The sequence below is a fragment of the Hippopotamus amphibius genome, chromosome 7, assembly GCF_030028045.1.
Source record: "Hippopotamus amphibius kiboko isolate mHipAmp2 chromosome 7, mHipAmp2.hap2, whole genome shotgun sequence".
Taxonomy (NCBI): Eukaryota; Metazoa; Chordata; class Mammalia; order Artiodactyla; family Hippopotamidae; genus Hippopotamus; species Hippopotamus amphibius.
The window spans coordinates 52,323,722-52,338,746 of NC_080192.1; positions in this window are offsets into that span (position 1 = coordinate 52,323,722).

The following is a 15,025-nucleotide window of genomic DNA, read 5'->3' on the forward strand; positions in this document are numbered from 1 at the left end:
TTACTATATGATATTTGTTTTTCTCTTTCTGACTCACTTCACTCTGTATGACAGTCTGTAGGTCCAAGTCTCTACAAATGTCCCAATTTCATTCCTTTTTATGGCAGAGTAATATTCCATTGTGTATATGTACCACATCTTTATCCATTCATCTGTCAATGGACATTTAGGTTGCTTCCATGACCTGGCTATTGTAAATAGTGCTGCAATGAACATTGGGGTGCATGTATCTTTTTGAATTATTATTTTTCTCAGGGTATATGCCCAGTAGTGGGATTGCTGGGTCATATGGTAGCTCTATTTTTAGTTTTGCAAGGAACCTCCATACGGTTCTCCATAGTGGCTGTATCAATTTACATTTGCACCAACAGTGCAAGAAGGTTCCCTTAATGCTTATTTTTATTTACTTATTATTTTTTATTGAGGTATAGTTGATGTACAATATTATGTAAGTTATAGGTGTCTAACATACTGATTCACAATTTTTAAAGGTTATACTTTATTTTTAGCTATTATAAAATATTGGCTATATTTCCCAATACACCCTTGTAGCTTATTTATTTTATACATAATACCTCTTAATTCCCTACACTTATCTTGCCTCTTCCCCCTTCACTCTCTCTGCTGGTAACCACTATTTTGTTCTCTGTATTTGTCTTTTCTTTTTTGTTATAGTCACTAGTTTGTTTTATTTTATAGGTCCCACATATAAGTGATATCATGTAGCATTTGTCTTTCTCTGTCTGACTTATTTCACTTAGCATGAGAGACAGCCAAGGATTACTAGGCATTTTAAGTCAGAGAATTTCATACCTTACGGCCTTGACACGTCTTCAGAGGAGATAATCTTTTCTAGAGAAGTGCCTTCTTTCTCCATTGATCCCTGATATTTGGTAACACCTTCTCCAGCTTTTCTTCTGTTAAATTTCATTGATGCTGCAGTCCAAAGGTATGGTGGCAAATGACAAGTGTCAAATTTTCCATGTGTACTAACACTCATGGCTTGAGCCTATTTCCTTCAGGCCCCAACAACTCATGTTAATGATGATGGCTTATTCTCTGGTTAGCAGGATTACATTTTGTGTAATAAGGCCAGGTGAATAGATTGAACCTCTATAAAAATATGTTTGTTTCATCATTTCCTTTTAGCTTTGCTTCTAATCCTGGGCACCCAGGAATCTGACAACATTGATAAAGTTCTGAAACTGTTCATACCCTTTGACCTCACAGATAGTTCTACCCTTGGGTACCCATCACAAGTAGTAGGGTGATAGAAAATAAGTAATATATGCAGAGATTCAGAGTATTGCTACTAAAAGAGCAAAAACATTGGAGACTCAATGGAATATTGTGTAGTTGTGAAAATTACAAATAAGATATTAAAATCTACAAATTAATTCAGTGCTTCCTGTCTGCCTGAAAATTTTCTTCCTGCAAATGAATCTACAAAATAAACATTCAGGATTCAATAAATTCTGGAGAATACAAAAATGAATAAGAAATCTCTTAAAAATTTATATGTTAGTCATGGAAAAAAAGGGGCAAGATGAAAGTTATGTGTAGGATTCTGTAGGCAATAGATCTAGGTCCACATGCTGGCTCAAACTTTATTAACTGCATGGTTGCAGAAGTGATCATTTCTTTAAGCCTCAGAATTTGTTTGCTTCTTTTAATATGAAAAATGAGGATAATGATGTTTCCTACCTATAGGATTAAATCAGATCACATGAAAGTAGTAAACAGTGCTTGACACATAGAAAGTATTTAACAAATGTTAGCTACTCTTTCATTTAAAAAATTTTTAATTTATTTACTTTTTTTGGGCTATGTTGGGTCTTTGTTGCTGTGCATGGGGCTTTCTCTACTTGTGGTGAGCGGGGGCTACTCTTCATTGTGGCATGTGGTCTTCTCAGTGCAGTGGCTTCTCTTGTTGTGGGGCACAGCCTCTAGGTGCATGGGCTTCAGTAATAGCAGCATGTGGGCTCAGTAGTTGTGGCTCATGGGCTCTAGAGCGTAGGCTCAGTAGTTGTGGTGCAAGGGCTTAGTTGCTCCTGGGCATGTGGGATCTTTCCAGACCAGGGCTTGAACCCATGTCTCCTGCATTGGCAGGCAGATTGTTAACCACTGCGCCATCAGGGAAGTCCCTATGTTAGCTATTCTTATTATGTCATCATATTTCTGTTAATGAAGACATTCTACAAATGCCACTGATTTCTTCTCTTGGCACTGGTAATATGACACTCTCCTGGTTTTCTTCCTTCTCCTCTCTGGCTGTTCCTTCTGAGTCTCCTCTGCTAAGTCCTCATTCCGCCAAAGCTCTACAAGCTAGAGCTCTCCTGGGCATGGTTCTTGGCTCTCTTCCTTTCCATCTCTATTTTTAGGAGAGCTCCTTCAGTCCCATAGCTTTAAATTCCAAATTTCCATTTTCTGGCAAAAATACCCCCTTGACCTTCAAATCCAATTGTCTTCTAGATTTCTCCACTTGGAAATCTAACAGTCATCTTAAGTAAGTTAAAACCTGAATTCTTGATTGCAGCCCTGTATGCCAACCTCTTCATCTCCCCAATCTTTCCTTCCTAAGTAAATGTCAATATCATCCACTGGGTTGCTCATAAAAACAAAACAAAACACCTCCACCCCCCCCCAAACCACCACCACCAACAAAAACAAACAAAACAACCTAGAAGCTATTCTCAGTTCCTAATTCCTTTTCTTTATCCCCACATACAATTCATCTGCAAATCCTGTTGACTTAATACTGTACGCCCAATGCATCCTTTTCTCTCCATCTGCAAGGCCATCTGGTCCAAGCCACCCTCATCTCTTGCTGTTGCTTCTTATTTGTGGTCTCTCACTTCACTCTTGCCATTGTCTCCCAACTTCTCCACCCCCCACATAACTCTTACATCATCTAGAGTGATTATTTTTTCTTATTGTGTTAAAAACACATAACAAACTCATTTACTTATTTATTTACTTATTTTTGGCTGCATTGGATCTTCGTTGCTGTGCATGGGCTTTCCCTAGTTGTGGAGAGTGGGGGCTACTCTCCATTGTAGTGTGCAGGCTTCTCATTGCAGTGACTTCTCTTGTTGCAGAACATGGGCTCTAGGCATGCAGGCTTCAGTAGTTGCAGCACACAGGCCTCAGTAGTTGTGGCTTACAAGCTCTAGAACACAGGCTTAGTAGTTGTGGCACACGGGCTTAGTTGCTCCGTGGCATGTGGGATCTTCCTGGACCAGGGCTTGAACCTGTGTCCCTTGCATTGGCAGGCAGATTCTTAACCACTGTGCCACCAGGAAAGTCTGTTGTTGTTATTGAATTGTATATTTGTATATTTTGGAAATTAAGCCTTTATTGGTTGCATCAGTGGTAAATATTTTCTCCCAGTCCATAGATTTTCTTTTCATTTTCTTTATGGTTTCCTTTGCTCTGCAAAAGCATATAAGCTTAGATAGGTCCCATTTGTTTATTTTTGCTTTTATCTCTATTGACTTGGGAGACTGACCTAAGAAAATGTTGGTACAATTTATGTCAGAGAATGTTTTGCCTATGTTCTCTTCTAGGAGTTTTATGTTATCTTGTCTTATATTTAAGTCTGTAAGCCATTTTGAGTTTATTTTTGTGTATGGCATGAGGATGTGCTCTAAATTCATTGATTTGCATTCAGCTGTCCAACTTTTCCAACACCACTTGCTTACGATACTGTCTTTTCCTCATTGTATATTCTTGCCTCCTCTGTTGAAGATTAATTGACCATAGGGATGTGGGTTTACTTTTGGGCTGTCTGTTCTGTTCCATTGATCAGTGTCTGTTTTTGTGCCAATACCATGCTGTTTTGAGTACTGTAGCTTTGTAGTATTGTCTAAAGTCTGGGAGGGTTACACCTCCAGCTTTGTTCTTTTTCTTCAGGATTGCTTTGGCAACTCTGTGGATGACTACCTTTAGTGTCCTGTTTGGATTTCCTTTTCTGTTTTTGTGTGTATGTTATAGTTTTTTGTTTTGTATTTACCATTAGGTTTTTATATAGCCATCTATATATATGTGTGTGTGATTGTTTAAAGCTGCTGATCTCTTAATTTCAAGTACATTTAAAAAACCCTACATTTGTACTCTTCCCCTCATAATTACTGTTTTTGATATCATATTTTACAGCTAATTTTTTTTGTGTATCCCTTAACTGCTTATTGTGGATATTGATGATTTTACTATTTTTGTCTTTTAACTTGCCTACTAGCTTTTTGGATGTTTGCCTTTACTGGTAACTTTTTCATAATTTTCCTATTGCTACTTGTGGTCTTTTCTTTTCCACATAGAGAAGTTCCTTTAATATTTCTTAATAAATCTGGTTCTGTGCTGTTGAACTCTTTTAGCTTTTGGTTGTTTGCAAAACTTTTCATTTCTCCATGAAATCTGAACAAGATCCTTACTGGGTAGAATATTCTTGGTAGTAGGTCTTTCCTTTTCATCATTAAAATATTTATTTATCATTTATTTATTTTGGTTGCACCAGGTCTTAGTTGCAGCATGCAGGATCTTTAGTTGTGGCATGTGGTCTTCTTAGTTGTGGCATGCATGAGGGATCAGGTTCTCTGACCAGGGATCAAACCCAGGCCCCTGCATTGGGAGTGCAGAGTCTTAGCCACTGGACCACCAAGGAAGTCCCCTTTTCATCATTTTAAATATATCATGCCATTCCCTTCCGGCCTGCAGAGTTTCTGCTGAAAAATCAGCTGATAGCCTTATGGGAGTTCCTTTGTATGTCATTTGTTGCTTTTCCCTTGCTGCTTTTAATATTCTCTCTTTAATTTTAGCCATTTAATTACATTGTGTCTTTGTGTGTTCCTCTTTGGGCTCATCCTGTATGAGGCTCTCTGCACTTCACTACACTTGGGTGGCTGTTTCCTTTCTCAGGTTAGGTAAGTTTTCAGCTATTATGTTTCCAAATATGTTCTCAATTCCTCTCTCTCTTCTCCTTCTGGGACCCCTACAATGTGAGTACAGTAAGTCCCCTATATATGAACGAGTTCTGTTCCAAGAGCATGTTCGTAAGTCCAATTTGTTTGTAAGTCCAACAAAGTTAGCCTAGTTACTCAACTAAGACAATCGGCTATATTGTACTGTACTGTAATAAATTTATAATACTTTTTCACACAAATAATACATAAAGAACAAACACAAAAAATAAAATGTATTTTAAAAAATTTTATTGGACTATAGTTGATTTACAATGTTGTGTTAGTTTCTACTGTACAGCAAAGTGTATCAACTATACATACATATATATTCCCCCTCTTTTTTGGATTTCCTTCCCATTTAGGTCACCATAGAGCATTGAGTAGAATTCCCTGTGCTATACAATAGGTTCTCATTAGTTATTAAAGACATTTTTAATCATATAGCACAGTACCTTGAAAAGTACAGTAGTATAGTACAACAGCTGACGTACAGAGGCTGGCATCGAATGAACAGGTAAGAAGAGTTACTGACTGGAGGAGAGAGATGAGGTGGGAGATGGTAGAGCTGAAGGATCATCAGCAATAAGAAATGGAGGGCAAGCTGCAACTCATGCCTGACATTGATGGCACAGGTTCTGGTTCCTTGCTGGATTCAATTCTATTTACCCTCTTGAAAAAAACTATCCTGTGATGTCTGGGTAGTAGCTCTTTTTTTCTCATCATAGATAACACAGTAGCACTGGATTGCATTCTGAACGGCTGCTGCAACCTTCGTGTACCATTCTATGTTTGGGTCCTGTGCCTCAAAAACTAACAGTGCCTCTTCAAATAAAGAAAATCCCCTTGCCATTTCCTGCATTGTGAATCTCTTTGGTTCTTCAGTTACTTCTTCTTCCTCTTGTCTGTTTGTTCTCTCTCTGGACCTCCAATTTCATCAGGTCTTCATTAGTAAGCTCCTTGTGTTGCACAGCAAGGAGTTCAATGAAGTCATCCTTTTGCAGATCTAGCTCCAGCTTCTCACTGGGGGCCACTAAGGTGCTGAAAACCTCTTTGGACTCCTCATCCACCTTCCCAAATCCACAAAAATCATAAACAATCTTCGGGCAAAGGTTCTTCCAAACCCCATTCATGGTGATGGATGTAACCTCATGCCAAGCAAAGTCAATGATTTTTATGGCTTTGTAGATGTTATAGTCCTGCCAAAATTGTCACAAGGTTATTCCCGGTTCATCACTTGCCCTTACTGCCTGACGAAAAGTGTGATGAAAATACTATTTTTTGAAAATCGCTATAACTAGCTGGTTCATAGGTTGGATGAGCAATGTTGCATTTAGGGCTGATACACTACTTTGACATTGGGATGAAAGTTGTCTGTGCACGGGGGGTGGCCTGGAGCATTGTTGAATAGCAAAAGAATGTTGAATGGGACGTCCTTCTCCAAGCAATGTTCTCTACCTCTGGGATAAAGTTATGGAAAAATCAGTCCTGGAAAATGGACTGTGTAACCCAGGCTTTGGGGTTACTCTTCCACACAGCAGGAAGAGAGCCCTTGGCTATGTTTTTAAGGGCTCTTGGGTACTCTGGATGATAAACTAAGAGCAACTTCAGCTTCATATTGCTGGAAGCATGGCCACCAAACAACAGAGTCAGCCTATCCTTTGCTGCTTTATAGCCTGGCATCAGATTTTCCTCCTTACTGATATAACTTCAGTCTGGCATCCTCTTTCAGTATAGTACTGTCTCATCCACATTAAAAACCTGCTTGGGTAAATACCCACCTTCATCAATAATTTCTTGAAACATTTCAGGAAATTCTCAGGCAGCTACCATATTTGCACTTGCTGCCTCACCGCTTATTTTATGTTGTGAAGGTTGGCTCTAGCCTTGAACTGATGAAACCAGCCATGGCTGGCATTAAAAGATGTGCCCTCTGATTCTTCGCCATGTTTCTTCCTCAAGACTTCATAAAGGCTTTTATCTTTCTCTTGAGTCAGCATTAAGCTGAGCAGGACTCGACGCCAATGCTGGTCCTGCATCTACACAGTGAGAAGTTTCTCCATCTCCTCCATCACTTTTCCATGACATCAACAGCACAGTAGACTTCACATGTTCCATGATCTTGTCCTTATTCTTTAGAATCATGCTAGTGGTTGAACGATTCATGTTATAAGAAGGAGCAACATCTACCATCTTTTCACCTCACTCCAGTGGTGCAATTATTTTTACTTTAGTTTCCATCTTTATCTCTTGGCACTTCTTAGCAGTACCAGCTACATCACCACTGCTTTTACACTTGTTTCTAGACATCCTGGGCTTGAAATAAAGATATTGTACTACTCTACTCTATAAAGTACTGTACAGTAAAGTACACAAAAGCACAACCACTAGTAGAGGATGCACACATGTGACAATGTACACCAGACACATGAACTAACTTACCTGATTGAACATGCAAATGCATGCTTGCATCTTTGAAAATTCGCAACTTGACGGTTCATGTGTAGGGGATTTACTGTATTAGCACACTTGATTTTGTCCCAGAGGTCTCTTAAACTGTCCTCATTTCTTTTCATTCTTTTTTCTTTTTTCTGTTCTGCAACAGTGATTTCCACTGCTCTGTCTTCCAGCTCACTGATTCATTCCTCTGTATCATTTAGTCTACTAAATGATTCCTTCTAGTGTATTTTTCATTTCAGTTATGGTATTCTGCATCTCTGTTTGGTTGTTCTTTACGCTTTCTCTTTGTTTAAAAACTTCCAGCTCTGTGCATCCATTCTTTTCCTGAGTTCTTTCATCATCTTTACAATCATTACTCTGAACTGTTTCTCAGGTAGTTTGCCTATCTCCACTTCACTTAGTTCTTCTGCTACAATTTTATCTTGTTCCTTTGTCTGAACGTGTTCCTTTGTCACCTCATTTTGTCTAAGTTGCTACTTGCATTTTTATATATGCGTTAGGTTAGTTATGTTTCTTGATCCTGGAGAAGTGGCCTCCTGTAGGAAAAGTCCTATGTGTCCTGACAGTGCGCTTTGCTCTTGTTACCCAAGCTATATGCCCTAGGGACTCCCCACTAAGAGGGCTGCATGGGTCCTTCTGTTGTGGCAGACTGTGTGGGTGCTCTGGTAGACTTTGTTGGTCCCTGGTCCAATTGGTTGTCAGGCCCTACCTTCTGCGGATGCTGCTTGCTGCTGGTTAGTGGGGCCTGGTCACAAGGTGGCCTGCTGCAGAAACTCAGGGTGCCCTAGGGCTAGTGCTGGCTCACTGGTGTGTGGCATCAGGGTTCAGAAGACTCTGGGGCTGTTGCCCCCACTACTGGTGGGTGAAGCCAGGTCCTGGTGTTAGTGCTAGAGTATTGGCAGGAAGGCAGAACCATGTCTTAGAATCTGGCTGAAGGGCCCAGGGATCCCAGAGCTGCTGTCAGATAGCTGAGGGACAGGGGACTGGGGAGGGAGCTTGTTCCTGACACAGTTGGGTATGGAGTCTGGGATGTCCTGAAGCTTGTGTTGGCCTGCTAGTGGGCAGGGCCAGGGCTCAGCTGGTCCCAGGGTAGGGTCTGACTGCATGTGGGCAGACTGGGTCTGCAAGCTGTGGGATTGTGGTTTTCTTGGGTCTTATACCACATTTTCTTTATCTATTCAAATATCCATTGACATTTAGGTTGCTCCCACACCTTAGCTACTGTGAATAATGCTGTAATGAACGTGATGCACAAATATCTTTTCAAGAGTCTATCAATTCTTTTGGATACATACCCAGAGTTGGGAGTGCTGGATGATATAATAATTCTATATTTAACTTTATAAAGGAAACGCCATGCTGTTTTCCCTAGCAGCTGCACCATTTTACATTCCCACCAACAGTGCACAAAGATTCCAATTTCTCCACACCCTCACCAACATTTGTTATTTTCTTCCATCCTCCCTTCTTTCCTTCCCCCACTCCAATAATGGCCATCCTATCATATGATATGAGGTCTCCCTGTGGTTGTGTAGAGCAATCTTTTAAAACATTGATGATGTCACGTTTCCACTTGGAACCCTCCAATGACTTTCCTTGTACTTAGAATGACATCTAAGCACCTTACTTTGGCCTCCGAGCTCCTCCAAAGTCTGGTTTCTGTCCACTCGTTAGCCTTCATCTCCATCTCCAGTTTTTCTTGCTTACACTGCTCCAGTCATGGTGACCTTCTTTAACTCCCTAACAACTCTGCATGGCCTTTTCACAGGGCAGTGGCCCGTGCCAATTCCCTCTGCCTGGCCAAGTCTTTTTCTTTCTTTTCACCTGGCTGGTTCCTTCTCATCACTCAGATCTTAGCTCAAATTCAACCACCTCAGAGGTGACAAACTGTCTCATCTAAAGTCCCCCTCCCAGACATTGTAAATCACCTTGTTCTGTTTTACTTTCTATAGCAGTTATCAGCACCGGAAATTGTTTTGCCAAAAGAGTTGTTAGCTTCTTCAGTTGTTATCCAACTAAGAACCACACTTCATGAAACCAGGAAGCCTGTATGTCTTGTTCACAGCCACATGCCAGAAGAGAGCCTATCTGAATGAGAGTGAAGTGCAGTGGAAGCATGGAAGATGGAGCAGGGAACACCAGCTGAGAGATCTGGGGAATTCTTTGTGTAAGATGTAAACTTTTAGTTGAGTTTTTAAGGATAAATGATTGCATCAGGCAGATATCGGTGAGGTAGGGGACAAGTTGGGCTGAGGAATGGCCTGAGCTGTGGTGAGGAAGCTTGTAGTCCAGCTCTTTCAGGGCAAGATAACCCGATAGGGCAGAACTATAAATGTTCTCAAAAGGAAGTGGTGGGCAGTGAGGCTGAAATGGCAGACTTCAAATGTGGCAGATATTGCATTCATTTCAGTTTTGTTACTTAGTTAATGATATATTAGGTTTGAAGAGGCAAAGATGCATGAGACATAGTTCTGGGTCTGTAGTGGGAGCCACATATGGTTATCAAGCAGGGATATAATGTGAGCATCTTACAGGGGTCAGAATGCAGCAGTGATTACAAGCACCACCTCTGGGACCAGGTGGCTTGGAATCAAATCTTGGCTCTACCACTGGCTAGCTCTGTGGCCACAGCAAGTTCTTAACCCCTTGTGGCTTAGTTTTCTCATTTTTAGGGATAACAGTTGTAGCTCTCTCTTGGCTTTCTTGTAAGGATTGAATTAATGTTTGTAGAATGGTCTCCGGCACACAATACAAATTAGCTATTTTTATGTAACATGTCTAAAACAATGTCTAGTAGATAGTAAGTTTTCTATGCTTGTTAGGTTTTTTACTCACTAATTTGTTAGATTGTTTTTGTTCTTTTAAAGAAAGATGATTAGTAGGAGTATAGATAATCCTTGCAAAGGGAAGGCAATGGACCCAGGAAAACTATGGGGGAAGATAGTGCAATAGTTGAGGCAAAAAGGAATGGAAGCACAGAACTAGGTTAAAGCAGAGATAAAAATCAGTAAAACATTGGATGTTGGGGTGGGGACAGAACATGTTTTAGAATACAAGAAAGTGGATTTCGTTTTTGGGTCTCTTGAGTTTAAGGTGCCTAAGGGAAAATCTGTGTCTGCTGATGTTCAGCTGAATTGACAGGTAGGGAGACATCTGAGATTGAGGACAAAGAGACGAGTAAAACAGGGATTTCTACTCTGAAAACGAGGATGTGCACTTTAACAAAGACTGTGGAGAATTTGGATCAAAACATTCATTTACCTATTACACTGGCAAAGAAACAAATGACAGTATAGTAAGCTTGTGTTCTGTACTTTTATACTTTGCTGGCAGTAGGGTAAATTTGAGCAGTCTTTCTGGAAAACAGGTTGGCAACATTTATGCTTATAGAGATGCTTATACTCCCTGACCCAGTTATTTCCCTTTTTGGAGTCAGTGCTAAATTAATGATGCAAAATGCAGACAGTGATTATGTACAGAGCTGCTTACTACAGCTCTGTAGAACATTCAATTGAAAAAGACCTGCAAACAGGCTCACTCAGTGATAGGAAAATGATTAAATACATTATGGCATGTCTATAAGCTAGAATATTATGCAATGTTTAAAAAAAATCATGTTTACTGAGACTTGTAATATGACTTGTAATATGAACTGATATGAGGCAGAAAAACCTGACAAGGATACACAATTATATGCAGAATATAAATTCAACTCTGCTAAAAATAAGCATAGCGTAAGGATTAGAAGACAATATACTAAAATGCCATTGTGGATTATTTTTGTCTGGGAAATTAAGGCATGGGTTGATGATTTGTAGAAGTCCAGTAACTGAGTGTGAATTAGGATCAGATAATAGATTTTTGTCTTACTTAAATATTTCCCCTCTTCTCCTAATGCATCTGCTAATACTGTTACTAAATGCAATAATCATCTTTGGCTCACAGTCCATAACTTCTATTTGAAATCCTGATCACGTTGCCTTAAAAAAAAAATGGATGCAGTCCATCCATCAAAGGCTTAGAACCCCAAATCTCATTTTCAACTTAGTTAATATCATCGTATAATTTCAAATAGGCCACCAGATTATTGATGACGCCTCCCCTTCCCCTAGCTTACAGATATGATCGTTCACTTTCATTTAGAGGGACATGATTTTTACACAAGAGATTCCCTGGATATGTCAAAGACAAAAGATTAGTACGATACATCATCACTGGGAGGATAATTCATCAATAGTCTTCCCTTCAGCTGCATACCCAAGCAGCTGAAAGCCAGTCACCCCAGAAGTGTACACTTGTGAGAGAGCTGATGGGTAGGAAGAGGGCACTCACCAGTTGCTAGAACTGGATTGCAAATATCTTAACTTCCTTCAAGATGTTAATGTTGAATAAAAAATGTTATCTTGGGGCTCCAGGAGGACCAATCTCTCTCTTAAACACACAGACACACATTTTGATACCCCACCTGGTCCCAGCTCTCCGGCCACTCTTGCTAAGGACTAATCTTGATAAAATCACCATTTTTTACTGTAGAAGGCAAGTTTTCTATCTACTATATAGATAAAAGTCTACTGAAGAATGATGAACCTCACTGTGATTATTTCCCAAATGTATCTTAACCCTATTTCCCAAGATCCAAAAGGGGATATATGGCCCATGGAATGGAATTTGCTGTACTTTTTGGCTTCCAGGACTGTTTGGGCATTTTAGATCAAGCTTGGGAATTTTCTGCTTGAGTCCCAACTATTCAAAGTAGAAGCCAGAAAATCTCTTTTCCCTGCCTTCCTAATATTCCTATAGGGTGCTGGCATATAAGCAGTGGGCGTGGACAACCAGACATACTCACAGGGGACTCTAATTTAGGAGTGAGAGACACAGGTGCACATGGGGAGGGCTATGGCAGGCTGAGAGGCTCGTGGATTTGGGGATAGTAGTGAAGGAGATGCAGGACAGTGGGGGCTTTCCTAGAACAACCCTATAGTTTGATTTGGGCATTTGTGCCAATGGGACAGCCTCTAAATCTAACTCTCAGGTCCTAAAGTGGAACCTACCTGCTTTCAGATAGGCGTTCCAGTCAGTGGCTTAGTTCAAAGTCATTCCATCATGTTTGGGGACAACATTTCCTTTAACAGGTGGGTCTTTTTTTTTTCTCCCATTAATTTGTCCATGTTTAAAGATTTCTGCATATAATACCCAGAGTTTAATCAGGAAATACTAAAATATAACATCAAGCACATTCATATAGAATTTTATACAGCTGTGCACACAACACCTACAGTTAATTGAGAAATACTAAAATATAACACCAAGCATATTCATATTGAATTCTATACAGCCCTGAAAATGTAGAAAACTACTGTTATATTTAACAACATGGACCCTCCCAAACATAAATTTCAAGAAAAGAAGCCAGAGAGAAAATCTCCATACCGCGGGTCTGTTTGTAGAAAGCAGAAATGACAGGCAAAACCAGACCATGGCGTTATTCTTCAGGATGTTCATTAACTTTGAGAGGCACAAGCCTAGCTTCTGGGAGGCTGATACTGTGCTATTTCTTGATCTGGGGCGTGGTACACTGGTGTATCACTTTATGAAAGCTCTTACACTAATGATTTGTGTACTTTTCTCTATGTGTTTTATGCTTCAATAAAGGTTTTTTCCCATCAGATTATCTCTTTTTGTTTTTTACAGCTCATCAATATTCTATCTGGCATATTGCTCATACAATCTGCACATTGCTGATAGTTTTACAAAACTGTATCATGTACTGCTAGTCCTCAAGAGTTAGGAAAAAAAGCTAAGTTTGGAGATAAAATAGCCATACACGGGGGAATTCTAAACACAGTCTACATCTAAGAACTGCATTTCAGTGTATGCATATGAGACCAAAGATCAGCTTCATAAGGTTTACTATGTCAGAAACTCCTTCTCCAAGGAGAGATTTCAGTCTGGAGTGTTTAGGAGGACTGTGCTCTCTCAGCCTCTTAGTTAATACTCTCCCAACCCCTTCTCTCTTATTACACAACCCCTGCTCTCCACCCCCACACTACACTTCTTAAAAAAAAACCTGGCTTCATAGACGAGGCCCCTGTGCATGAGGCCTCATTTTTAAATTCACAAAAAGGAAAGTGAGATAAAAACACTTTTTTTTAAAGCTAGTTTCACACAGAGCTAAGGCAACTCAGCTCTTGGGCGGGCGGGGGGGGGGGGTGGTGGTGGTGGTGGTGGTGGTGTAAATAGTGATTAGAAAAAGAAAGGAATGAAAACACCACAGAGAATCAGACCATATCGGAAGCCGACAAAAGCAGCCAGAACTATCTTATTTATTATAAAGATACACCGTGAAGAACAGACCTGACTGTATACTGAAGCCTGGACTGGTACATGCCAAAATGTACAGTACTATACATAAAAGTGCATTGTCACAACAGATTAACAAAACATTTTTTGTTTTCCCTTCCAGAACTAGAAAAGCATCCCCCTTTACTTTCACCTCAGAGCCGAGGGAATGTCCGGGTAAGAGGCAGTACAGCGCGGAGGCGAACAGGACGGCCGTCCGCCGCACGCGAGCAGGGGAGGGGAGGGCGGCGAGGCGTGGGGGACCTGGAGAGTCACTGCGGGCAGGGAAAGGCACAGTCACGGCCAAGAGGAGAACGACGGGTCTGATGACCGTGACCTGACCATGACCGACACGGACGCAGGACAGGACAGTACTGAGCACCGAGGCGTAGAAAGGTAGGGATGGCGAGGAAGCTGGGAGAGAATAGAGGAAGTTGCAAAACACTCAAGTGGGCGGAGGAATTGGAGCTGGGCACGGGGGCGGATGGGGGGGCGGATGGGGGGCAACAGTAAAGAGCAAGGCTAAAACTCCTCTAAAATAGAAAGGCACTTTCACATGTACATACTACAGATGTACATTGACACGATTAGGTAACAGTCACAAGCAGGAAGCCACCAGTACTGCAACTGATCAAACCAACAGGAAAGGACAATACTGATTTAATTACGTGGGCAGGAGTTACCCTTGAGTCTGCAGGTAAATAGCAGTCTCTCCTGTCACACAGCCACTTACTATACTTTAAACATCTATAATAACCACCACACTACACATTGAACTCAGATGAATGTTCTAAGGGGGGCATTCACAAATGCACGGTTTATATATTTTCTTTTACTAAACAGTTTCTAAGATAAGCATTATGGAACCCAGTACAATTATTAAACATACAAAATTCCCTACGTAATTTTAAGATACAGGTACCATTTCAATTATACCACGCAGACTATTTTGATTTTTAAAGAAAGTATACTAGGGTGGGTAAGTGAAAGCTCAATTTCTAGTTTGTTTTACTGATTTGAACAAAATTGTGCCAGAGTCACCCTACTTCACGCCTGACACCCCAGCCCAACTGGAGGCTGGCTCTTAGCTCAGGGGCTAGTCTCCAGTCTGGAGTTCAGTCACACGTGGGAAGGGACTTCACGTCCAAGCTGCCCGAGGCTTGGGGCCTCTGCGGTGGGTAACTTAGAGCAAGACTCAGCCCCAAGTGCATTTCCGGCATTCATGGCCTCTCACTACTGTGGTCAGGAATAAATGTCATCCAAAATCTGAA